Here is a 27,495-nt window from a genome sequence, read left to right on the forward strand (position 1 = left end):
AATGTATTTACCTTAATAGTCATAATATATATATAGCAGTTCATGACAAATTACAAAACTCCGCTATATCTCTCCCCACATCCACCACTGCTGGCGGCTCACCTCCAACTGCGCAACGCTACGCGCTGTTCACATCCAGCTGCCGCTGCCCAACACTACAATGGCAGACAACAATGCAAACTAGCCACAGACTGCACACAGCACAGCCAGTGATTTTCATATAGAGCGCTACGTAACGTTGCCAATAAGAAAACATAAACAGCCTTCTTACATAAAGAAAACATAAACAGCCTACTTACATAGCCCCCATGCTCCCCACAAAAAATTTTACAAATTGTTTTGGGCAGTGGCCAATAATGATTTGAAAAAATTTTTCTTAATTACAATAACAAAGATATCAAATGCACACACTTATTTATACAATGTTGGTCAAAAGCTAAAATTTTCTCACAGTCCATAAAGACAGTCCAGATTGTTCATCACAGTAAAATTTCAGTGGTTTTTTTTTCAAAGTCTGAGCAGTAAAAGACAATGCACACGGAAGTAGTGGATTTCCATGAGGTCTTGAAGAAGTAGTGTTGTCCTTCCAACTGAAAGACGGTGCTGACTCTTGACGTGCTGACAGGTAATGGGCCACAACAGAGCAAACCCACAGCAGAGTCATTCGACGTTTTGAAGAAGATTGGTAGGTAGGTCATCGCAGAGCAGACCCACTGTAGTCCTGGTAGAGATTACGATATTGGTGTTGGTGAATCATCACAGGTGCAGACCCACTGTAGTCCTTGTAGAGACGGCCAGCAGCCATCTGTTGTGACTGTGCGGGTGCAGAATCACCATTGAAGAGTCTTGCAGTTAATATAGCAAGTCCATAACCACCACTTGTGCACTCACAAAGTTTTTGGGATTATCATCTACCTTCGTAGATAAATTATTTAGCTGATCCGAAAGTTCAACTACTTTATCTGATAATGAACTAATTTCCTCCATGTGTCTTTCTACTGTGTCCTTTAAGTTTTCCTGAGTTTTTGCAAGTTGCGTAACCGAATCGGTAGATGCAACTGAGTCTATTTTAGCTTGCAAGCTCTCATGATTTTCATGAACAATAGTCTGCAGTTCTTTTATGGCTTCTTCGTGATTCTGTAACGCATTTTCATGTCGCGAAAAAATAGGTTGGAAATGCTCACAAATTTGTGTTTTTACGTCATTACAGACTTTTTGAAATTTCGATTCGATGTTATGTAACTCAGTAGTTAAATCTTCACGTGTTTGCTCAAGTGTGGTGTCTAACTTTTGAAGATTTTGTTCCATTGTGTCTAACTTTTTAAGATTTTGTTCCACTGTGTCTAACTTTTTAAGATTTTGTCCCACTGTGTCTAACTGTTGCCGTGTTTGTCTCTGGTGTTGTTCCATTGTGTCTAACTTTTGAAGATTTTGTTCCATTGTGTCTAACTATTGCTGTGTTTGTTTCTGATTTTGTTCCATTTTTTGCATTAATTGCAATAACAATGCATTTGTGTCTGGAATCTGTTCCTCTACGCTTTTCGGCAGTGCATTTGGACCAGCAACATTCACATTTTGACAAGCAGAAAATGTATCTTGACTTTTTTGAGAAAACGGTGAGGACGCAAAACCTGAATCTACAGTATTTGCAAAATTGTGTCCTATCATTTCGTATTTCTGAGGCGAGCTGTTGCCGAGCGATCGATTGATAATGCTTCCCTGTTCACTAATTGTTTCACTGCCTACGCCATTGTTTGCCGCCCACTCCATTTCCCTATGCACAGTTACCAAATTACTACTTTGAATATTAGTTAATTCATTACATGGTGGCGCTAACACACTACTTTCGTCTTCACTGTCGTTTACAGTAGTATTACGTTTTTCACACGCCATTATTGTCACAATATTTCTCACAACAACACAGAAAAACACAATTTGAAGAGCAAAAATAGGGGAACACAATAACATAGCACTGAAAATAATATCTAGTTAATTGCAAGCGTAGCTGCGAAATACTTGGTGCAAATCTACATGCATGCCACAACTCTTTTACTGTACAACAATGAAAGGCTTCAACTACAAAGGAGATTCTCTCTACAGTTACGCACTAGCAATAAACAAACTCTACACTAATTACACAAACTACAAGACAAAATCAGAAGATTCCAGTGAGGTATCCTGGCAGGGTCGCCATATGAAACGTCCCCTTAGAACAATTGTACAAGACTGTGCTTAAACTGACACACAATATTTTTTTTAGCACAACGCAATCTGACTTTCAAAAATCCCTTCAAAAGAATGGCCCTGACTAACATTAACCTATACCTTTTACCAATCACTTACCTCACAAAAATCTTCGTTACTCGATCTACTGCAATACGGCGAGCGCCACTACTGCCAGCTAAATAAAAGATTCAAACTACGGAAGGCACTAGCTACTGATAGGGATAGTTAGCAAATGAAAGATATTAATAGAGAACAAACAATGTATTTACCTCAATAGTCATAATATATATATAGCAGTTCATGACAAATTACAAAACTCCGCTATCTCTCTCCCCACATCCACCACTGCTGGCGGCTCGCCTCCAACTGCGCAACGCTACGCGCTGTTCACATCCAGCTGCCGCTGCCCAACAATACAATGGCAGACAACAATGCAAACTAGCCACAGACTGCACACAGCACAGCCAGTGATTTTCATTTAGAGCGCTACGTAACGTTGCCAATAAGAAAACATAAACAGCCTACTTACATAAAGAAAACATAAACAGCCTACTTACAATAGTAATGTACTTTGCCTGATTAACTGTGTGCTTCATCTCTTCGATACATTTCTGGGTAACTTTTCTTTCTGTTTAGGAGAAAGTTTGTTGTGTTTCTTACACCTCAAGAACTTTTTGTTTTGTTTTTAATTGTTTCACTTTTATTCTCAGGTTTTTATTCGCAAGTTCACTCCTGTGTTCTTCGTTCTGCAGGCACGCCATGATCACAAAAACGCCTTTAATTCTCTTGTGTAAATAATTGTATTTACCTTTCTAAAATTATCAAGTAATAGAGACTTTTATGTATAATAACACCAGCTAGCCACAGTAAGAAGGTAAAAAATCTACAAATAATGACCATGTATTTTAAAGGACAAGAGTACTGACTACCACAGTGTCTTTAGGTTATTTGTGGCTCACACAATTAAACATAGTTCGCTCTTACCAAAATGGTAGGGATAGATACAGAGGTGACAAAAGTCTTCGGATATCACCTAATATCCTTAGCCCGGCGTAGTAGAGCAACTCGATGTGACATGGACTCAACAAGGGGTTGGAAGTCTCTGCAGAAACAGAGAGTCATGCTGCCTCTACAGCCGTCCTTAATTAGGAAAGTGTTGCTCATGCACAGACCGATCTCTTGATTATGTCCCATAAATGTTTGGTGGGATTCTTGTTGGGTGATCTTGTAACGCCGGAAATGCATATCCTCCTATTTCCATCTATTGCACTGCAAATTTTTTTCCTTATTTTGTTACCTGAAGATATAACATTTCTGTGTCATTGTATATTGTAGTTGTTTTACTATTTGTGTATATTTATGCATTTATGTCGATGTATAATTGGTTTATTTGCAAATATTATTTGTATTTTTACGCTGGGTCTGGCCTAGGGAATACTATGCTATCGAACGAATACATCGATAGGTCGTGTGGAGAAACAAAGTGTTTAGGATCTTTGCTAGTGTGAACTCTGTCGCGTGGAGCGCGGGCAGAGAGAGTCTGGCTGGGTGGTGCAGTGGAGCAGGTGTGTTGTGTGAAGCTCCCGCGAGTTGCCGTGCTTTCGGGGTTTGGCAGCATCTAATTGCGCTCGACTTGCTGTGGTAGTTTCTGACACGGTGTCGCGGACGTGACGCATTAGCTGGCGCAAATCAAGAGCCCGTTTCGTATGGTGAGCGTGTCGAGAAAAAGGCGCGCCAACATCCAGCTTCTGCAACAGCGATGGCTGACAATGAGTGACTGTCGCCACCTCCTCGATCGACGGCTTCAAACCTTCAATCAACCAACAAGGAAGACTGGAAGCACGTAAAGTTTTAGAACTGTATGGCCGACCTCAGCTTCTCATACTTTTAAAATTGTTGCATAACAAAATTACAGCAACTTAGCATGAACGTTTGTTGCTCATTGTCCCAATTGCATTACCAAGCAGGGTCCTTCTCTTTTCTGGAATGAACTCGAGTGTCGTTGAAATTCAAACGCCAGCATCATTCGATTTCACAGCTTTAATTTCAAAGTTCAGTTAAGGTATTCATAGCTGGATACAATATTTAGATGACACAAACACAAATTAAGAGTGCGAGTTTTGTTACCGTATTTTAGCTTACCTGTGACTGCAGCTCAGCTTGGTACATACTAAATTTTACTATTGTTAATTGTTCAGAATCATTTAAATCTCTTATTTATAAATTGCGTAGATTCAAGTAGCTTTTGAAATGATTGTTGAGGTAGTCCAAGACTAACCGTATTTTACTGAATTTCGATGTGCTTCAGAAACAAAGCTCACTATTAACTTCAGTCACTAAATTAACTTTCGATTTTCCGGTTTTATTAATTCTTTTGCTAAATTTAGTCAGAGTGTAGCGAAATTTATTACTTCTGACAAACTTTCAGTTTTCACACTACACGTGTCAACCTTCAGTTGCCACGCTTCTAGTGCTAATTATATGTGTAATAACCTTTCTTTTTCAGTTACTATAGTAATTGTGCTTAGGACTGGCGACCGTAATTTCCCCCAAATCTCAAATATCTAATTACCACTAGTTAATTGTTAACGTAACGGGCGCACATTTACTTTCTTTATTAACTTTACCCCTTTTCAAAATTAATTTCCATCAGTTTCATTAGCATTTTTCCTTTCATTTAGATGTAACCCTTTCCTCCCTCTTTACCGACAAATTAACTTCGGTGACGATTGCATTTCCCAAATTTCCATTAGGTACACGAGGTTTAATTTTTCATTGTCATTAAGGTCGATAAGTGAGGGGGAGGTTACAATCTGGGTGGCCAAATAATTCGCTCCAGTTGTCCAGAATGTCCTTCAAACCAATCACGAACAACTGTGTCCCTGTGATATCTTGCAACCGTCATCCATACAAATACCGTCGTTGTTCGAGAACATGAAGTCCATGAATGGCTGCAAATGGTCTTCACGTTGCTGAACTTAGCGGTTTCCAGTCAATGATCGATTCATTTGGAATAGAAAATCAAGTCCATTCCACGTCAACATAGCTCACGCCATTATAGAGCCACCACTAGCTTGCACTTTGCCTTGTTGACAACTTGGTTCCATGGCTTCGTCGGAGGTGCGTCACACTCCAATCCTCTCAGCAGCTCTTAATGCCTAAAGTCTAGACTCAGTCGACCAGGCCACGGTTATCCAGTCGTCTAGAGTCCCACCGACACGGTCAGAAGCTCAGAAGAGGCGCTACAAGCATTGTCGTGCTATTAGCAAAGGCACTCGCATCGGTCGTTTCCTGCCATAGCCCATTAACGCCAAATTTAGCCCCACTGTTGTAACTGATCCGATCGTCGTACGTCTCACATTGATTACCGCTGTTATTCCACTCATTGTTGCTTGTGTATTAGCACTAACAACTCTACGCAAACACCGCCTCCCCGGTAGCTAAGTGAATGCCTTCGAATCACTGGGTTTTGTCCGTCATGAGAAGTAATACCAGAATTTTGGTATTTACGGCTCAATCTTGACGCGGTTGGTCTTGCAATTTTGAATTCCCTACGAATTCCGAAATGGCTCCAACTATCATTCCGCATTCAGAGCCTGTTGATTTCCGTCGTGCCGCCGTAATTGCATCGGGAACCTTTTCACACGAATCACACGAGTAAAAATGACAGATGTGCCAATGCACTGCCCTTTTATAACTAGATGTGCGGCACTATCGCCATCCGTATTCGTTTACATCGCTGTCCCATAACATTTTGTCACCTCAGCACAATTGTTATACAGTAATGGTTATTAGTGTTAATGAATATTCTGTCAGAAAAGGTATTTCGTATGGATACAGTACACGCTGAATTCATTTAAGATAAAAGAGAAGGTTGTGTGATATCGACAGACTATAAATATGCATCTCATAAGTCGAAGTTGGTGTTTTCCATCATTTACGTATGTTTCGTGTATAATAAGTGCAGTAATTGTTAATACTGAAACAGCAAATCGTATAACTGTGTTTAAACGCTGGCCGATGGGGGAACGTAACTCACGCCCTCTGTTTTCTACAACGAGGTGGCTGATAAACTTCGACTTATAAACATTGCCCCCCAACGTTCTCCATCTCGAGCAAAAATTTTTCTCTCTTGTGTTTGCAGGGGTGGTCCAGTGCCGGTGGTAGCGTCGTCTCAGCCGACGGATGGCCTCATAGAACGGGGGGAGCGAGCTCTCCGTAGCCTGTTGGCGACAGCGTGTAATTACAGCTGACGCGTCTCTTATTGTCGTCATCCACAGAGGAAACGGAACGGCGAGGGGGACTTCCCAGAACGGGGCGATGTCTTTTCCCCCTTTTTTGCGCCAGTTGCCTTGGAGAATCGTATCACGGACGGAGGAACTTCTGGAAAGACGAGGACTACTGGAACTCAAGTGTTTTCCTGCACTTTAATTAGTTTTTGTTTTCCGTCTGTACATTATGAGTTTAGCTTGTTTCATTCGTACAGGATTATCTATAGAAGGAGTAGGTAACAGAATAGTCAACCCCGGTTTTTAAATCACTTGACTAAGTTCTAAGTGCCTCTTAGGATCACACATTGCATGACTATTTCTGTTTCCCATTGAGACCGATTTCATACACCAGGCAACGATTTGGTCTCGCTGTTACACAGCCCCTCTCCCTCTCCTTAACCTATTCTGGTAATTGATTTATGTCCTCCTGGGGTTGATTTATGACTCCTGCAGATAATCCATACTTCTAAGAAACCCTCCACACCACTCCCTCCTCCTCCACCTCCCCCATCCTCTGGGAGATCCCCAACATACTCCCCAACTGCTCACCGAAAGACCACACTTTTGATGTAAAATTAATTTAATTAAGTAAATCAATAAATTAACTAACCCATCTGAGAAATCGCCCCAGCTCTCCACTCCACTCCCCCTTATCCCCTCCCCTCTACCACCAGGAAACAGGTGAAGAAGAGGCTCGTTCTGTGTAGATCAGAAAGATTCTACAACAGAAAATTCAATTATATGGCTAAGGACATACTGTTTATTCACAAAATTCTATTTGCAGGGATTAGATCTCTCTATTACTTGGCTGGAAAAGCTCATCATTCTCTGCTCTTTTGGAAAATTAATGTCTTCGTGTAGAAGATGTAATTAAACACATCGCTTTTTTCGTATTGTGCAAGGAACACATCATGGAGTACTCAATGCACGTAATTACACTGATACAAATTTTCCGATCACGTATACGCAATAACCGTAGGCCAGACATGTCAGCCGCCTCGCGTATTTCCACGCTCAAAGACCAGGAGACAGGCCTACACAAATGCTCGGCTCATGTGGTGCACAGACTGAAAGTCAGACTAATCCCCAAATAGTGTGTCAGTTGACAGCAATCCTATGCACAACTGTGCCAAAGGCTAGGAGACGTCGGGAAGCACTATCTTTCTGCTGCAACAAATATAAGGCGTGATATCCTGATATGAATACAGTGCTGCATATTGGTGGTGGGAATAACATCACCAAAAATATGTCGCTAATTTGGGCCTAAACATTCCACAAAGATTGTGAAAATAATGCTTAAAACATATAAGCACACCTGTCAACAGGTCTGATCAATTGCACAGTGTTAGAAAAATAACTCCCCTACCACACTTCACTGGGACCATCACGAGAAGGTGACTGCTTCACACGGCTTCTGGAAGCTCTGTGCCTAGGCCCACCAAACAACTTGTGAGCGATCCCAGCGCCCCCTGGCGACATTGGTGGGAATTACTGACTGGTGATCACGTCACAAATAGTGATGTGGTCCATTTCCACATGTGTAGACAGATGAAAGCAGATCAGGTATTTACATTTAAAGAACACTCACCGAATATTTTGGGTGTTGCGTGTAGCGACCTATGAGAACACAAGCACCCACTACCATGGATTGCCCATAACCCAGATCGTCATGGACGCAGACCAATATTGAGCAGTAGTTTAGTATACACGTACCCAGAGGGTGCCACAAGCGTTGCCACCTAAACAGTCCAGCAACCCCAGAGCAGAAAGTGTCGTTCTGGTATTTGATACCTGGGAAACCACCTCCACTCTCTCTCTCTCAAATGGCTACGTCCTTTTTGTGTGTAAACCAACATGTCCAAAGACACAGATTGACGTTTTCATTTCTTCTCAGAATACTGTGTCTTATTGTATACTCCCATAGGAACTTACCACAAATTTTCAAATATCTTATTGGCTAATGCTGGGGATAAAGGGAGAGCTATATATATATATATATATATATATATATATATATATATATATATATATGAGGTCTTGAATGCGCTGATGTTTGAAAACAAAAGCTCTATCCTCCGCCACAACGTTTCCACTAAACATATCTCGTGAAAAAATCCGACTGATCACACACACTTGCAGTTGCAAAGTGCTCACTCTCTGCTGACTGCTGAGAGCCATGGATGAACCACCATCTGGGATAGCAAGTTGTTACATGGGTATCAGTCAGGAAATGCCCGCATACGCATTTGCAGGTGCACAGTCATACCCCAGCATCATCCACACGCTGGTCCACTGAAAGCACAGAGGTCAGAGGGACTGTCACCAAACAGTCAACTGATCATTTTACAAGGGGAGGAATGATCATCCAACACAAACATCTGACATATTGAATCTTTTCACGCAACAAGATCTTCTGCTTCTGTCGCCACTCACCCAACATACTGATTACTTCGCTAGTCAGTCATCAAGGTAGGAGCATTCTCTGTAACTAACCGCCCTTCAGAGATGAAGATAATCTATGATATCCAGTCGACCGCAGCCTTATACCCTCTCAAGGTTCTGGCCATGGCACAGTATGAGACAAGCAGAGGTGGTTTAGATGTATAGTTCTAATTGCATTTACATCGCAACATAGACTCTCGCCAGTTTGAAAGATCCACCTTAACCAATCCGAGACAGGGTGTTATTGACCATACACAGTGAATGTCTCTTGCAAAATGTGAATTTCGTGTTTTTATATGAGTTATTTTTGAAGAAAAAAAAGTAATCAGGGCACACACGCATTTCACGTCACTAAATTATCGTTATTTGTTGTAAATCATGTAAAACTATGGCATAGACTATATTTCCTCTAAGTATTTTCTCATCAGGCGAAAATATTTCTTCTAATCAGCTTAATAACTGTTACATACTGCTTCACGTGACTAGAATATTAAACTCACTTTTGGCTCCTGATGCTGTCCTAAGATCAACTTCTGCCACAGATTGGTTCCTCACTTTCTAACTCTCTTAGAAGTTACAAAATACTTGCTAGCAGCTAGCAGCATAGAGGAGCTGTAAATAACATGTTTACACCACATATCACTTTCTACATTTGGTAATGCAGCTCATTTTATTACGATGGCCATCTCTCCATCGATGGCAGGTGGGAGATTAAAATTTCTTTGAAAGATATCGCCACAACGTAAAAACGCCTGATTACCGTTCCAACTCCAGAGTCGTATCTATGGTGCCCTAGCTCTCACGTCCATCGGCTGGCGGTATGTTTTTCATATCAAATTAATAAGCTAATCAGTTAAATTGATCAGGAGAGTCACTTTGCATGGCGAGTATTCCCCCCCCCCCCCCTGCAGTCTTATTACACTCATCAGGTAGCTCAAATGGTTATCCTTTGGAGGAATACAATATTCTTATCGAGGAACGAGGAATCCTTCTGATAATCAACTTTTGAAGCTGACAGCAGAAGGATTCTACCGTCCCTAACATGTGTTTCACGTATGGACCATAAAGATAAGATACGAGAAATTAGCGCTCATTGGGCGACAGATAGGCAGTCATTTTTCCTTACTCTATTTGCGAGTGGAATAGGAAAATGAACGAGTACTAGTGGTACAGGATACCTTCCCTCACACACCGTATGATGGCTTCTGAAGTAAGTATATAGATGTAAACATATATTTTGTCTACCTATAAAGATGTCACTCCCTCCATTTCTTTTGGTAGAATTATACATATTAGCTCCCAATTTTCTCATTGCAGTGACTTTGCAATTCGAATGTTAAGGACTGCAGTATGTTTGCCCACAGCATTTAGAGGAAGCGGTATAGAGCTCACCTCTCAACTCCTCTTTCGTCACAATGTGCCTTAACTGCTGCACTCTCACAAACCTTCTTGTCTTTGATATATAGCATTTGAGGCCACACTATTTCCATGAGTAAGAGGTTTCTCCCATCAAGTCACAGAACCCTACAATTCTCTCGAAATACCATCACATTCTGACAGCACTGTTCAATTTGTTAGAAGGCTGTCTAGTCCTCCACCCATCACTGGAAAGCAAGAGGGCTATCACAACGACAAAAATAGCACAATAACGTACAGGAGGATACTGACAACCATGCACACTACACGTAGACTGCACAAACAAATTCAGAAGCACAATACCTAATATTCATCTGTATCGAACGATGGTCTACATTTGTCTCTACAAATACTTCAAAAACAAATACTGTCTGTGCATTGACATGAAGCAAAAATGGTGATACTATTAAATATACATATATTGAAACATAGGTGCAGAAGGCCAGCTCACATAAACCGTTGCAAATGTTGACTGCCCATAGTGTAGGATGGCCTTATCACACAGACCATCAGTCACGTAAGTGGTTCCTGGTGTTGCTGTTTCATAAGCAGTTACATAAATTGTTTTGCTGCTGTACCACGTCCACACAGTGTATGAATACAGCTTTGTACACTGCCATACATGTTGTTGTCCCGCCATGGGTTTGGGATCTCTGCCAAGTGCTGAACTGTCATTAACACGTTCTCTGCCATAAGCTCTCACAGAAAGTTGGATGTTGCATGATGATGCTTGAAAAAAAAATAGACGTGTTTCTTACTGACAAAAATGTGGAGAGTATGTAGCATCGTGGAGAGTCTCCAAACAACTCTCTGAAGAAGGCACTGACATCAACATAGTGATTGGGTAGCAGATGTCTTAGAGTTCCATTTTCAAAGGCACCAAGATCATTGTTTTCTCATGATGGAGGGGCATATCGCACCTAGGTACATGATCACGTTTTGGTGTTGCAGGTGGCGGTCATCATGACCGTCAAATCCTTGGACACTGCATCTTTCGTTTTTATGGCTTACAACGCATAACTGGATGTGGAACAAGGTGTATTCTGCAGGCTTAAGCAGTGGATAGTATTGATCAATCAGTTCTCAATCACGCTAGTGGAGGATGGAACGATTTTCATACCTGTATGATACACTCATTTTATAGGACTGATATGAGCATAGCACAATTTCCAGATCATAATCAGATGTGAACAGCGGGCACTATATACCTCTAGAAAGCTATATAGTGGATGGACACAAAGAATCTATTTTTTTCGTTTTGTGTAGAAGGTAGCAGTTTTATTATCTTACGGTTTCTCATCACAATGAGTGGGACTGGAAATTTTCAGGGTGAATGTATATCATGTGTTGTAAATATATATTTCCTGCATTAGAGTATTAACAGCGTTTCATTCTAGATGATTAACGTATCAGGAACTACACTGCCTTAGCATTACAGCAAGCATAAGTGCAGAACTGTGTAGGCTTAGGAGCTTCTCTCTTCCCAGTACCTTTGTGGTGTCGAATCTAAATACTACAATTCTACAGCAACGATAGCATAAGAGATTTACTGAAAGTATTTCAAACGTCTTCCGTCTGGAGCTCCATTATGCATAAATCGTAGGTTTATTCTGCTTCTTAATTGTATATTATATCACCACAGTACTCTCAGGTGTATCGGGCTCATACCTGCTATGCACATATAGCGAGAACTAAACATCTCAGCATGCAAGCATCTAGAGAGATCCTGTGTAATTGGATGGGTTGTAACACTACTGGCCCTTACCAAACTGGCAATCACAGATAACGTTAGCCTTCTGTTTAGCGTGACGCTTTCTATCGACAAAAACTCGAATTACAATTTCATAATCACGAGATGAGTGAAACAGTAACAACAGCCAGCCATTCTATTAATACAAAAGTAAAGGTTAATTATATATATATGGTATTTAGGTAATGTGATACCAACTTTTATGGCATAGAAGAAATGAACCTTCCCTAAAGAAACCAACCTCACTTGATGCACTAACTAATCTCCTCTAAAAGAGTTATTCTCAATATTGTAGAGCAACTTGCCCTAGGAAACAATACAACAGCTAACCCTTATGCCGGACATAGAATGGTCAGTAAATGCAGCAACACACACTGTCTCACAATGACACTTGCTACTGGCAAAAACTACTATGCAGCACATATGAACTTATTAACAAAGTCTGACTAGCTATTATTTTAATTAACTATTACAAAATATTATGTCTTTAAAATAGTAATGATTACTATGGGCTTAATAAATCGGCATGTGCAGCTACTCTATACGAATGGGCAGTACAATTATCACTCATAACATAAGACTTGGTGCAAAAATTAATGACTTTACTGATTGCTACACTTGCTCAAAACGAGCCATTACTTTCATTCATCAAACAAGTTAAGTAGCTTATGGGGTCCCTTAACCTGCTATGGTTTGATGAACCATAATTAATTTTCAATGATAAAACACAAAATTGATAAAATGGCAAATGTCTTTAGTAACAACTTCAAGAACAATGAATTATGCAAAAGTACTTCAGCAGTTAACAAGGGAATCTAGCAACTAGTCTCTCATTGGATTCATGTCAGTTGAAATCGTAAATGACTACCCAGGTTCCAAAACTACTTTAAAGCAACATGTACAAAGAAATAGACACTTACAAGCTTACAAACTTGCTCAAAGTGACATAATAGTGAGATCTTTTTAAAACATTTACTTACAGAGTGCTACAAACCCTTTATGTTTTTGTGATTGATTATTTTAATGGTAGCTTCTTATATAATAAAAGGTTTTCTTTACAAACACATCTTAGGAAACATTAAGATTAAAATTTATGTGTAGTAAATAAACCATTTATTACTGTACAGAAAAGTAGCCAAACTTCAGACTCCACAAAGTTAATAAAAACTGCAACAGGTTTTACTACCAAAATTGTCAGTTTAATAGAAACAGGATAATCGGTTTTAATTCACTTGGAAACGACCCTGTCTAGGAACATGACTGGGCATGATCTTGGCTGTGTACATGTGAATTAGGAATTCCACAAAAATTATTATTCAATACATGATATCTGGTCCACCGGATGTACATATTTAGATAGCAATTCTGCTGAGAGTGGTGGTGCTTGTGGAAATTTACAGTGGCAATGAACATGGCAATAAAGCAACCTCGATTCTTGATGCTAGCTACTGCATAACTCTTCTTGGTGTCGTAAATTTAACCTAGCAGGGTGAATGATGATACCATGGTCGCTAGGCCACACTACATTTCATCTAAGGCTAAGTTACATGTTTCCAAGCTCTTCTTGGCTCAATTAATACATCCAAATATACCACTCCAGCTTACCAAGGGTACCACTGACAATCAGTATTACTGTCAGAACTTTAATATCCACTCGCCACACAGAACCAAGTGACTCGTGCCAAGGCCTCCTTTCCTGTCCTGCCAAACTACTTCCACAGTAGTGGAACCTTACTACGGGTTTGCATTTAGCTTCCTGACTATGGACCAGTTAAGTATACAGACGTTTTACAAATTATTACACTCACATAATATTACACATTCAACCAGAGGTAAAATTAGAATACAATTTCTTAAACACCAAGACAATAACATAATTATTACATATTTATACAACAAAAGATCTGACTATGCAGATACACTTATGTACAATGTCAGCAGACAGGTTATACATAATATAGATAAATGTATCGATTATTTCTGTTACATATGCCCCATGGTACACTGATGTTTCTGATTAAGGACACATCAATTAAACATCTATAACACGTAAGCAGTGCTAGGCGTAAAATATACAAAATTCACTTATAGCTAAGCGTAAAAAAAGCCACAACAAATGCATTAAATCATTGTAAACTTTCCATACATATCCATAGAGAACCATTTTGGCATATCTTCCTCTTAAGCATCATACTATTTACATTTATCAAAAAAAATCATTTACAGAAAACGTCTGTGTTACAAAGGAAATTGAGTAACACAGGGTACAAAAATAGGACCACGACACATATAAACACATCCTAATATACTTAAAGGGAAATTTACATTGCATAACTGTATATAAGCATAGCATTAATTGTTTTCGACTACCACAACAGTTAAAAGGACCCAAATATTATTTTATTACTTTGTTATGACATCATTAAGACTTTATAAGTTTCAACCTTCTAAAGTTTTGATAGTGAAACTCAAACACTTGGCAGCCCTTTCGGTATTATGGCAGTCAATGTTACACGTTATTTCCTTGCCCCACTTATTTGGCAACAACTTTATGCTGCCAGTTTCATTGGCTTTTGCCAGTACAAATTTTCTTTTATAGCTGCAGCAGAATTTGAACTGCCACTCATTTCAACAGGTTATTTCATGTATACACAATCTTTGCAATCTGGAACTTACAGAAACACTTGAGCAAATTTACAGTGGTAACTATAATTTTACATCAGTATAATGATGATGACAAGATACAGTGAAGAGCAATATGAATATTACAGAATAGGCACAACTCTTTCCAAATAGGTACAGTTTATATCCAGTCATTTTTCTGAATGAATGTATGTCATTCAGTTCTGTGGACATATAGTCTAAGACCTGCTATGTTTGGAACATCTAGTGGGTTCTTTGATTTCAGGTATACCACATACACACACACACACACACACACACACACACACACACACACACACACACACACACAGAGAGAGATAGGAAACATTCCTCACACACAAAGAAAGAAAATATGTTATGTGGACAAGTGTCTGGAAACACTTACTTTCCATGTTAGACCTCATTTTATTACTTCTCTTCAAATCACATTAATCATGGAATGGAAACACACAGCAACAGAACGTACCACCCTGACTTCAAACAGTTTGTTACAGGAAATGTTCAAAATGTCGTCTGTTAGCGAGGATACCTGCATCCACCCTCCATCGCATGGAATCCCAGATGCGCTGATGCAGCCCTGGAGAATGGTGTATTGTATCACAGCCATCCACAATATGAGCACAAAGAGTCTCTACATTTGGTACCGGGGTTGTGTAGACATGAGCTTTCAAATGCCCCCATAAATGAAAGTCAAGAGGGTTGAGGTCAGGCGAGCGTGGAGGCCATGGAATTGGTCCGCCTCTACCAATCCATCGGTCACCGAATCTGTTGTTGAGAAGCGTACGAACACTTCGACTGATATGTGCAGGAGCTCCATCGTGCATGAACCACATGTTGTGTCGTACTTGTAAAGGCACATGTTCTAGCAGCATAGGTAGAGTATCCCGCATGAAATCATGATAACGTGCTCCATTGAGCGTAGGTGGAAGAACATGGGGCCCAATCAAGACATCACCAACAAATCTACCCAAACGTTCACAGAAAATCTGTGTTGATGACGTAATTGCACAATTGCGTGCGGATTCTCATGAGCCCACAACTGTTGATTGTGAAAATTTACAATCTGATCACGATGGAACGAAGCCTCATCCGTAAAGAGAACATTTGCACCGAAATGAGGATTGACACATTGTTGGATGAACCATTCGCAGAAGTGTACCCGTGGAAGGCAATCAGCTGCTGATAGTGCCTGCACACGCTGTACATGGTACGGAAACAACTGGTTCTCCCGTAGCACTCTCCATACATTGACGTGGTCAACGTTACCTTGTACAGCAGCAACTTGTCTGACGCTGACATTAGGGTTATCGTCAACTGCACGAAGAATTGCCTCGTCCATTGCAGGTATCCTCGTCGTTCTAGGTCTTCCTCAGTCGCGAGTCATAGGCTGGAAAATCCGTGCTCCCTAAGACGCCGATCGATTGCTTCGAACGTCTTCCTTTCGGGACACCTTCGTTCTGGAAATCTGTCTCGATACAGACGTACCGCGCCACGGCTATTGCCCCATGCTAATCCATACATCAAATGGGCATATGCCAACTCCGCGTTTGTAAACATTGCACTGACTGCAAAACCACGTTCGTGATGAACACTAACCTGTTGATGCTACGTACTGATGTGCTTGATGCTAGTACTGTAGAGCAATGAATCGCATGTCAACACAAGCACCGAAGTCAACATTACCTTCCTTCAATTGGGCCAACTGGCGGTGAATCGAGGAAGTTCAGTACATACTGATGGAACTAAAATGAGCTCTAACATGGAAATTAAGCGTTTCCGGACACATGTCCACATAACATCTTTTCTATATTTGTGTGTGAGGAATGTTTCCTGAAAGTTTGGCAGTAAGTTAAAGTAAGTAGAATTAGTAAGGGAAAAGATGAAGCAGAGAGCAGAAGCCTAGTCTAAAAGGCATGACAAGAACCTCAAGGTTACTAGGTTCATCGTTCAAGATAATATACTTATGAAAACTCATGAGAAATCCAGTGAACTGAACCATGAAGTATCTCTCTCTCTCTCTCTCTCTCTCTCTATATATATATATATATATATATATATAGTGATGAGTTACCATAAGTATATAATCTTTAAACTTGAACCCAGTAACCTTGAGGTTCTTGCCATGCCTTTTAGACTTGGCTCCTGCCCTCTGCTTCATCTTTTCCCTTATTTATTCTGTTTCCTTTTCTAGGTCTAATCCACATATTGAGGAAATTCTATGTTTCCCTGGATCACACTTTTACTCTCGTTATCCAGCGAAATCTCTTCGTGTGTAAAACCTATTGACTCATTAAGCAACACATTCGAATTCGGACACAAACCTCCCAAAGCCCGATGGTTGTGATGCGGGTAAGCTCTGTACCACCTTCCTATCTCACCAATGTAACGTTCAACGGAGTTCATAGCTGGATGGTACGCCGAAATATATTTGACTTGTACATTAGTTTGTTCGTACCTTCTTTACAAATTTTGGAAATAATTAGAGTCTCATTATCAGACAGTACTGAATCAGGTTTATCAGTGGTATTGAAGTACTCAGTCATCATGTAAAACACAGCTTTTGCTATTGCTTTCTTTAGAGGGTACAATTAAGCAAATTTCCAAAATACCTATATTGTTATCAAAATGTATGTAAAATTTCCAGACGTTTTAGGAAGGGGACCATATAGATCTACTCACAGTAATTCTAGGATGTCTTTTGGTAAGGTGTTCTGCATGTGGCCCTGAATCATTTTATTACTTACCTTAGTTCTTTGGCATACATTTTACGATTTGATATGTCCAGCTACATTTTTACTTGCGTTACTGGCGATTACTAATGTATTTGCCACATTCTTTGAACGCTTTTCCGGCCCACAGTGTCCACAAAAAAGGTGTAAATGGTCTATAACTTCAGTATGCCTGGTCCATTAGATATGCATATTCAGTTAAAAGTTCTGCCAAGTGTGGTGGCAAATCACAGTGGCTATAAACTTGGCTGTAAGGCAACCATTGATCTTGAAGCTAGTTATGCCCTGATATTGCTCATCTTGGTGTCGTAAATTTTACTGCACTGGGTCAATAATGTCACCATGGTCGATAGGCCACTTTACATTCCATCAGAGGCTAATTTACTGCTAGTAAGCTCTTGCTGCCTCAATTTGTACATCCAAGTTAATTTCTATAGTTGACCAAAGCTGCCACTGACCACTCAGTATCACAGTCAGAAGCCCAGCATCCACTCTCCACAAAGAACCATGTACCCAGCATCAAGTCCACTTTTTCCAGTCCTGCCAAAGTACTTCTGTAGCCGTGGGCCTTTACTACAGGTACTACAGGTAGTGATGGGTATTTCCTACACTAAGAAACAGTACTTGTGTCATGCGATGTAGGCAGTGTAACACGATTCTCAATCTGTGCACGTATATTTAGCTTCCATACTTATGGACCAGTAAAATATACAGATTTTTTTACAAAGAATTATATTCACAGAATGTTTCTAGAGATACAGTAACAAAATAATTTCTGAAACTGTCCAAATATTAAATGTATTTATTGACTTTTATACAAACAGGTGGTTTTGATTATACAGGTACACTAATGTACGATGTCAGCAGAGCTCTTATATGGAATGTACATACATCAATCGATTATTTGTGTTACAGGGTGATGTGAGTAAGATTGGTACGGAACAGTCTTCCCAAATTGCAGTTACAGTATTGAAATGAAAATACTTGTCTTTATTACTAGCGTTAGTCAGTATAAGTTTGGAGCACGTGTTATACTCTTTGTGGAAGCAAAATATCGAATTGTATTGATTACATCGGACTCAGATTGTTCTGTTCCTTCACAAAACACCGAATGCTGCAGGTATACTACTCTTCTGTTCCTGGTCAGTTAGAAATTAAATCAGAGAATGCTGGAGGGTGGGTTGGTTAAAGACAGAGGAAGAAATACCTAGAGAGAGAGACCATCTAGAATTTTGCTCAGCTTGTCTGATAGGTTCAAGGAAAGGGTAGCTCATTTTGAAATGGATGGCAGAGTGCTCGACCTTTGAATCTACGACTTTATCCTAAAAATGTGAAAATAGTTTGTGACTCCCATCCACATAGGGGGAGATACAAATCGTAATAAAATCATACCGAATTAAAAAAAAATGTTTCAGCTAAGGAATGTAGTTTTTGCACCTTCTCTCTGCTGATGGCTATTTCCTACGCTAAATAACACTATTTGTGTCTTTTGATGTAGGCAGAGTAACAATGTTAGCAATGTTACAGAAATTGAGAACCGTGTACAGTGTCATATCTGACGTTTTGCTGACTTGGCAACTCATTGAGAATGAAAGTTTTGACCTCTAGTAATTGAGTAAAATGCACTGAATTTCTAGAAAACCTGGTAAAATTAAGAAAATTGTTGGGAAATACTTAACTTTGATGAAAATATGACCAAAAATTTGAAATGATAAGGGTATTTGCATACTCGCCTGGTTGTATGAAAATTATTTCATTCCTCCACCAGAGGGATTGATAAATGGTGGTGCATACTATCCGTGTTCTATGGGTTACAGTTCTACTGAATACCTCCTTGTTCCACATGTTAATATGCATTGTAAGTCATAAAAATGCTACATACAGCGTCCCAAGATCTGAGGGTCGGAATGACCACCACCTAGGACTCCAAAACAGTGATGACATACATGGGTGCAATATGCACCACCAATATGAAGTGTTAGTACTCTGGGTCTCTTTGAAAAGAGAACACCAAGATATCTGCTAGCCCATAACTGTGGAACATCAGATTAACTGTATTTATCACCACCTCCAAATAGCTGTTGGGAAATGCTCCACAACGCTGCAAACTTTCCCAGTTTCCATATATTGAGATGTCTTCCACATTTTTTCAATAAGAAACACCACCTCTGTCTCTTATTTCAACTGTTGTGTGCATTGTTTTGAGCTGCTTAACTTAAGCCATGTGATGTCCAGCTTTCTGTGAGAGCTGATGGATCGAAACATGTTAATGCTGGGTCAGCAATTGTCACAGACGTCAGAGTCATGGTGGAAAAACGAAATGTATGGAAATGTACAAAGCTGTAGTCATGCACTGCTTGGATGTGTTGCAGCAGAATAAAATGTATGAAACTGCTTATGAAAGAACGATACAGGAACCTTCACTGGCCAATGATGATCTGTGGGATATTTTCCTCCTATATTGTGGGCTACAGTACTTTACACAGGTATGTGCAAGACACTTTGATACTGGCCACCTACTCCAATGCTCGATGACAACATGGAGATGGTATTTGTGTCTGATATATCAGAAGGAGAGAGACACTGTAATATTTTATTGAGTTCTGTACCACATGATGTTAGTGTAGTTTTATTCTAGTGGATGTTATAAAAATAACTAGGGGAAAGAGAGGTAGAGGGAGAGAGACTGTGCTGTCAGTAAAGTCTCTCATACCATTACACTGTAGTATTTCTAACGTTTTAATCATAGGAATACGATAAAGGAGATCAGGACATTAGAGGGTGACATTTATAGAAATATCTGCTAACAAAATCTCATTCTTCCACCTACACACAGGGAGATGACCATCATAATAAAATCAGCTATATTACCGAATTTATATAGGATACATAGAATAAACTGAATATCTCCAATCTCTCTGTGCTGTTACCTTAAGAGACTTCATACATGACGAAGCATTTGGTTATTTTTACAGAGTTCGGAAGTGAGAAAAAATCCTGTGACAGAGACAAATCATAGCACTATCAAGAGGTAAAAATGGGCTAAATATTCTAGACATGTGATACAGGATGTAACAATTATCTGATGGATGAGAACAGATTTTTCTACCTGATGAGAGAATACTTAGATTAAATATAGCAGATGCCATCTTGTTACAGCATTTTCAAAACAAATAAGACGCTTTACTGACATGAAAACTCGTTTTTGCCATATTTTTCTCTGTCTTCGAATATAACTTTCTTAAATTATGTAAAGTGGATTTTTTAAACTGCGGAGGGTCTATGTCGATTTGGAATTGCTATTACGGGACCAAGCCATGCCTGCTCTTCTCACAGTTCACCACAGCTGGCGACGTATGTCGGCATGAGGCTTATGTTGACTGGAAGTCATAGGTTATCTTAGTCACTAACGGGCACCGAGCGAGGTGGCGCAGTGGTTAGCACACTGGACTCGCATTCGGGAGGACGACGGTTCAATCCCGTCTCCGGCCATCCTGATTTAGGTTTTCCGTGATTTCCCTAAATCGTTTCAGGCAAATGCCGGGATGGTTCCTTTGAAAGGGCACGGCCGATATCCTTCCCAATCCTTCCCTAACCCGAGCTTGCGCTCCGTCTCTAATGACCTCGTTGTCGACGGGACGTTAAACACTAACCACCGCCACCACCACTAATGGGCAGTTAGAAAGAATGCTCTGACCTACTGTCTCTTGCTCGATGCTGAAGCTACAAGTCCCAGTGCTAGCTGTCTCTGAATGACTGATCAGTGAAGTGACCAGTTTGCTGGGTGAATGGTGACAAAAGCGGATGTGTATGCAGCGTGAGAGAATTCAATATGGCTGGTGTTTGCAGTGGATGACTATTCCGCCCCCCTCTCACGCCCCCCTGATCAATTGACTGCTACCTCTGAGCATTCAGTAGGGCCGCCATGTGGCTGCCAGGGGATGGGAGTGCAGTTGCTGATGAATGTGCGCAGGCCTTCTACCTGGGGCTCTCGGAAGGACGTAGTGTACCAGCTGGCAGCGTGCCCATGGCTCTCAGCAGTCAGTGGACGGTGCACTCTTCATTAACGCAAGTCTGTGGGATCAGTAGGACTTCCTCACCATGTATCTTTAGTGGATATGCTGTGGTGGAAGAGGGTGCTTATTGTGCTTACGAGTCCTCAGATATATTTACGCCTACAATCTATTTCTGGCGGAAATTTAATTGTTTCATTTATAAAATGTTTGTTCGTGACTCTCAAAGGTTGAAAATATGATTTTATTTATCATAAGGTGGTGGTGAGTGTTTTAAGTGATCTGCTCGACTCCTCTAAATTGTTGAACAATTAATTTGATGTGGTGATTAAAAATGGACAATTTCCCTCTGTTTTTGATACTCAAATTGCATCAGCTCTCTCCAGCTTTAGCTTTTGATGAGAGATAATAAACTCCTTCTGCATGTTTGGGCATATTGGTTAATGCAGAAACAGGAAGTATCCACTTGAAAGAGACTGGAGCTGTTTTCCCAGGTACCAGATATCAAACGGTCGTTGACTTCTGCTCTGTGGACTCTAGATCGTCCAGGTGGCCTTTGAGACTTCATGGTTTACAGGAAATGTGTGGTGGAGGCTGATTGTGTTCTCAAACGTCTCTGCAGTCAAACCCCCGTTGTATGGCAAGTGTTCATTAGTTTTAATTAATTGATTTGCTTTCGACTATCTACAGCAGTGGGGATGGTCCACATCCCTCTTTATGGCGTGATCTACCGTCAGTAGTTCCCACCGACGTCGTTAGTGGTGTTGGGATCGCTCACTAGTTGTCCACAACAATGAACACAAGACTTCTGGACACTGTGGGAAGCAGACATGTTGTTGCGATGGTCCCAGAGAAGTGTGGTAAGGGCATTATTTTTCTAGCACCAACCTTTTGGTTGGAGTTGTTAGCCGGCGCATGTTTTGTAGAGTCCATTTGCGTTTTTTTCGCAATTTTATGGAATGATTAGCTCTCTATTTTTGTTTGCTTTGTAATATTTTATCCCCACGGTCAATCTGCAGCACTGTATTCAGTGCAGGATATCACGTCTAATGTTTCTGGCAGCAGAAAGCTAGTTCTTCCTACCACCTCTTAGCTGTCAGCACAACTGCGCAAATGGTTGCCATCAGCAGCTGCTTTGTTCGGGGATAAGCAGGAGTCCTGGTCTACGTGCTGCATGAGTCAGCCCTGTGTGCAGGCCTCTCTCCTGACCAGCAGGCATGGGTATACCTGAGGGAGCCAGCATGTCTGCCCTGCTGTCGGTGCGAAGTTGCCATTGGAAAATTTTCAACACTGTAATTTCGTGTAGTGACTGCTTTATGATGGTATTCCTTGTGCAATCGGGAAAACCTGACCTTTTTAATTACTTCTTTTCAACGTAGAGAGTGTACAAAAAAGAGTTGTTCGATTTGGCATTACTATTTTTCTGAAGCTAATAATTACATAGAATGAATTCTGTGTTTTGATGAACGGGAAACTCAAAAATATTTTTTTAAATATCTTTTCATAGGCCCCACTTGAGATGTGCGGCCTGTGCCAATGCAGTATTCAAATTGTTCCCACAGTGTAGTGATCATGACTTGTGCTAGGCAATGTTTCAGTTCATTCACTGTTTTTGGTAACGGAGGCAGAAAAACGCAGTCTTATAGATCCCACAAGAAATAATCACAGACAGTCTGGTCTGGTTACCCTGGAGGCCAGTAATTTAAGACCGAATCATTTGGCCTAGTGTAACTGATCCATTGTGCAGTAATCCTTCTGATTTAAAAATTCCTCACTTTCATATGACAGTGCGGAGGTGCCCCATCATGTTGATAAATGAGATCATTTGAATCAGTCTCCAACTGTGGGAAAAGAAAGTTGCCAAGAATATCGAGATATGAGCTTCCTGTAACAGAATTCTCAGCAAAGGAAAATGGACCATACACCTTTTCCCATGAAACTGTACAGAACACATTTAATTTTTGAGAGTCCCTTTCATGTTGTACAACTCCATGTGGTTGTTCTGTACACCATATTCTCATATGATGACGGTTCAAATTTCCATTTTAATGGATTGTTGCCTCATCACTAAGTACTAAGTATGGAACAGGACTGTCGTCCTCCATGTTGCCAGGAACGAAATTGCAGTACTCCACATGTTGTTTGTCACCTCCACAAAGACCTTGCAGCAGCTGAATTTTGTATAATCTCATAGGTAAACGTCGACGCAACACACACGACACAGACATCGGGGGCCTATTGACCTACCGAGGTGCACAGGGAACAGGTTTATGGAGAATCCTCCTGAAACTATGGCAGATGCTTTCTACAACTGTATCAGACAACTGGAGATTGTCAGGCGATTTGACTTTACAAAGACAACCTGTTTCTCGGAATTGCTCATGCCATCCTATAATGCTCTGTGCTGTAGGGGGATCCACACAGTACATAGTACGAAAGTCATGGTGAACAGTTGTTACTGACCTGCACTGAGTAAAATGTAGAACAGAAAACGGTGTCTGTTGTCCTGACACCATTTTTACTAGAACTGGGTGCCTACTGCTGCTACATAATGGGAACCATGAAAAACTCGAGAGTTTGCTCTTTCCAACAGCACTTTGATCACACACATATCTCAAATGACATAATAGATATGATTTTTTTTAAATCCGACGATTTTTTTTGATACAATCTGTATTTTACAAGACCTGCATCTTCCAAACCAGCAGAGAATGATGAGTATTTCTCATCAAATGAAAGAGAGATCCAACGGTTGCCTATTCAAATTTATGGATAAACAGAGAAACATAAACAGAGAAACCTTTGTTAAGTAATTGAATGTGGGATCCTTCCAGACCAGCACATACCAACACTTTTTCTCCTCAGTTTCCAAGTGGTGTTGGTAAGGGATTGGAGAAGGGAAGGGGACAGCCGAGGGATTTCTCAGATGAAAGGGTTTAATCAATTTATCGATATAATTAATTACTCAATTAATTTTGTATCGAAATTGTGCTTGTATGGGCGAGGGGGATGGTGAGGGTTGCGAAATTTGCAAGACGGGTTGGCAAGGTGGAGGGGAGGGGAAGGGGGGTTCTTAGAAGGATAAATTATCTGTAGGGGTTCATAGATCAACTCCAGGGCGTCATAAATCAATTAACAGAAAATATGGCAAAGGGTGAGGGAGGGGGAGGTGTTACGTGAAATTCTACCTAGCAGGTTATGAATCAATCAGTTATCACAATTTAATGAATTTGCATATCAATATGATATCAAAAGTGTCCCAGAATCGGCTCTGACCTATTTTTTTTCTAAGTCTACAAATATTACACAAGTTTCCATCTTTTTCAATAAGTTTGCATCTACTATCAAAGATTATCGTTGAAAATCCCCTCTCCCTTCAACTTAAATACGGCGGAAAGTGTCGTCATGTATCAGATACTGAAATTTCTTCTCCATTATTTCATATATTAATCACCTGAGGGAGGCTGGTACGTGAACTGTCAAGAAGATCCTATTTTAGTTTCGCGCTTTTCTGTCACTGGTATATTCTGTTTTCTTATATAACATTATTCGAAAAGTCTTAAGTCTTATAAGTTCTGCACACCAATGTCAATAATCTTTAGTTTCCACTTACATCAAATAATTTTGAATATCAAAAGGAACATAAATTTCTTGTATCTCTTATTTAGTCTGGCGTAGTTGCTTTCAGATCTGGGAATTATGGGTTCGATCGACAGGCTACAGAGAAAGTAGTTTATCGACAAGGCCAGTGGGCGCAGTAAGGTAGATGTATTTCAGGAAAACTATTTACACTTACATGAAGTTGGAGCAATTGCAGGTGCGCTCCTTAGGGAGTTGCCTGGCTTCAGTCTATGGCATATTCATATCAGTGTATCGGAGGTTGTTATACCGGAAGGTCACACCCACTGCTGAGACTTTGCGCTCACGAAATGAGGCGGCAGTCTGCTGTAGCTGGCACAGCATTATAGCAAGCCAGAGCAGCGCAGTTAGCACACCTCATGACGATTTAGCGACGGTCTCACGCATCTATGGATGCTACGGACAGCCTGGTGGTGTCGAACCTCGACCCCACGGAATGTGTCCAGTGTCTACGAGATGTAAGTTGACCCTAGAAACACATCCTCTGAGATCTGTCGCTCTGTCGCTGAATACCTTCCATCAACGGTGTTTACTTGTGGCACCCCATGCCTATTTGTAGCTCCCTGTCCCCCTCGCATTGCAGCCCTCCCCTATCCCGCATCGAGTTGTTTTGCTGACTGGTGATGAAGGCACGCGCTTGCCATTGCAGCAGCGCTACATAGGAGTCTGGCCACACGTTGACACGATATAGGGCGGCTTAGCAGGTCGGTTGTGTCGTCAGCCACGTGTCTGTGGGAAAGTAAGCTGCTGTACCTCTCCAGGGGACACCACCTTTAAGTTTTCCTATATGTGCAGGTGGGGAGGCTTGTATGTTCCATTGAAGCTGAGGGCTGTGTTAGCTGTGGGAACCTACAGTCAGTAAGGTCTTGCCTGTTGGACCAAGCAAAATGTGTCATACAACGACCTGTCATCTCACATCCATTCCTTGTCGGTACTGAACTCCTCAATACCCAACCCAAGCTGTGATGCTATCCATGCCAAGGGGTGCGTGGCCCATAGGATGACGTGTCCTGAATGGAGCCTCAGGGATGCTGGGCGACCTCCCTGAGTAATTAGCCTTGCACTGCGTGGGGTTTCTGCGGTGTGGACAAATTAGGTTCCCAACTTTCGTGGGACCAAAATTGACACGGAAGAAAATAGCTATACTGAGGGGCAAGTTGAGACCTCAGACACATTGTGGCTGGAACCGATAGAAAAATCCCCTCAGCTCAACAGGGGGACAGATCAGTTCAATAGGTGGGAATAGTTGCTAAGAAGTTGGACAAGATTAAGATCAAAGACCTGCCTGTGGCTCAGAGCATGAAACTTCTTAGACAACAAAAGCTAAAGGAAGGAAAAGAGTGGGTTCATAAACAAAAGTGGAGGGAACTAAAAGGGCTTGAACCCAAGACGTCCAAGGAAAGAGTGTCTCAGGGTGAAGGGTTTATAAAAACACCCTCTACATCGAGGGCAGGCAGTAAGAGAACAAGTGAGGAATCTAAGACTCCTACTTCTCAGGATAAGCGTCTCCAGAAAAAGCTGAGGCAAGAAATAGGGAACCAGACCTATAATACTACAGCCTCGGTTTTTAGTGTGGCAGTTATCCAGCAAGGCTATCCACTGGTCAAGATCACCTCCCAGCAGTAGGAGTTCATGCAGCTGACTCTTTTTGAGAAGACTCGGGGGGGTGGGGGGGCTTAGGTCGAGGACTGAAATTGAGGAATGTCTATCTGGATCACGCTGCTCTTATCTTTCTCTGTGAGTGGGTGGATACAGTGGACTGGTTTCAGGAATTGGTGACCCTAATATGGGCAGATGCAAAGCTGTTGGTAAAGACAGCAGCTGAGCTCTTCAAGACCGCAAAGATACTAATCTGGGTGCCAAAACTCCTTAAGAATTCCTCTCCAGAGACTCTGATTAAAAAGAGTAGGCTGTCAAAAGCCGGTTGTCTCGACAGACGAATGGAAGGTAATCATCTGGAAGGTTTCAAAAAACGGCCAAACCGTTGTGGTGGAAGTAAGAGAGAAATCACTGAGGGCAGTGCGGGAACAGGACCTGAGACTATTCGTCGGGTACTCACAGGTTGCTGTCAGGGTAATCAAAGACAACAGAAGAGACAATGGCGGCAAGATGGAGATTGAATGTGCTACAGATAAAACTGCAACACAGTAAAGGGGCCACTGCTGCCCTGAGTCGTCATCTGGGAGGACAGGAGGTACACGTGGCCTTGATTCAAGAACGCTATTTATATAAATGGGGTGTATCGGGCTTTGGCGGCACTGGAGGTAAGCTGGTTTATGCTAGACATATAAAAAATGGAATCCCTTTCATGCCAACGACGCATTTTTGTTCTAGGGACCGTCAGG

This window comes from Schistocerca cancellata, chromosome 3 (genome assembly GCF_023864275.1).
Source record: "Schistocerca cancellata isolate TAMUIC-IGC-003103 chromosome 3, iqSchCanc2.1, whole genome shotgun sequence".
Taxonomy (NCBI): Eukaryota; Metazoa; Arthropoda; class Insecta; order Orthoptera; family Acrididae; genus Schistocerca; species Schistocerca cancellata.